The following is a 1,472-nucleotide window of genomic DNA, read 5'->3' as shown; positions in this document are numbered from 1 at the left end:
GGAAGTTTTAACTGGATGCTGGGTTTCCTTCAGGTTTCAAGGTTTCAGCCTGCCACTCAGCTTTGCAGTTTGATTGATGGCATCATTGGGATGGGAAGGGACGTGTTATTGAAGGGAGAGCCAAGTATTCAAGGAGTTTCTCTGAATGGGTGGGCAGTAGGTCACAGCTGCCCTAAATGCATTCAGGGAGCCCATGTGCTCACGCATATTCATGTGTGCGTGTGCAGCTCAAGCAGCACAAGCTTGGTATTCAGCACAATTCCGTGGCATAGCTGGAGGACCAGAGAGACCAGTCTGTCACTTTCCAGTCAGGAAAGTGTGTATTTTTGCAGCAAAGTGTAAACAACAGCAACTTTCAGGTAAAATAAGCAGTGCGCATAGCCTTGAACCAAAGGACATCCTTGATCTCTGTCCAGAGCGGGTGGGCGACAAGCTATAGAAAAAGCCACCTGCCAACCCACAAGGCATGTTTGAGCCTTGTATGAATAGGAGAGAAACCAAATGCCATGCCAGCATTGATAGAAGGGAAACAAATTTGCAAGCTTTTGAAATTTTTTCTGTGTCTTGCACAGGAGAGAGAGCTTAATCAAGAAGTTAATTATTTTTCTAGCTATTACATGTCCTTGAATGTTTTCCAAGAAACTCAGTATGTATATCATTAGCAGGGGAGGTTGGCTAGAGAATGAAAGTACATTCGAGTGTACTGGTGATGCAAGGAATAAAGCACGCTTACGAAAATAACATGACATTTGGTATTAGGGGTAATTCGCAAAGCTGTAAATTATCTTCCCCAATGACACCTTGGGCACCGGTCACCCGCTCCACCTGTCACTTCCATAGTCTCTGGTGTGTGTTTTAAGACTGAAACCTGAGTGTCTTTCACACTCCAAGTCGCCCTTTTCCCCCAACCGGAATGCACCCTCCTGAGTTCTCTGGAGGTTTAAACCGTGTCCATCCCACGTTAGCCGTGCTCATCCGTCTCTATTACCTGACCATTGACTCTGGCCACACAGTAAGCAATGGCCTGTGGCTGCCTCTGCCAGTGTCCTGCTCCCCACACCCTGGACCTTTCAAAGGTCAAAGCCAAGGATATTAAAGTACACAGGCTATGCGAGAAGGAGCCGCACGGGGTGGCGAGCACCCCTCGACCGTCTTGAAGCAGCAACGAGCCACACGCCTGCAGCTTTATTTCCTGGGGCCTCTTCCTTCCTCCTGCCCCAGGCCTCCTGCTGCGAGCACATCCATCCATCTCTTCGCCACTTGGTTTTGTTAGCTCTTCACCTCTGTGTCTCTGTGCCCTGGATGCCCGGGGCCCTTTTCGTTGATAGCAACATGATTTCTTTCCGAATATAATTTCAAATTGTTGGCGTTTCCGATGGTCTGGCCGTCGAGGTCTTACGTTTCAGCTTAATTTGGTCATTGTCTGTGTTCTCACAGACACGCTGAGGGCATGCGAGTCTGTCTCCTGCCGC

The sequence above is a fragment of the Pteropus alecto genome, unplaced genomic scaffold (genome assembly GCF_000325575.1).
Source record: "Pteropus alecto unplaced genomic scaffold, ASM32557v1 scaffold65, whole genome shotgun sequence".
In the NCBI taxonomy this organism is placed as follows: Eukaryota; Metazoa; Chordata; class Mammalia; order Chiroptera; family Pteropodidae; genus Pteropus; species Pteropus alecto.
This window is presented reverse-complemented; position numbering follows the sequence as displayed.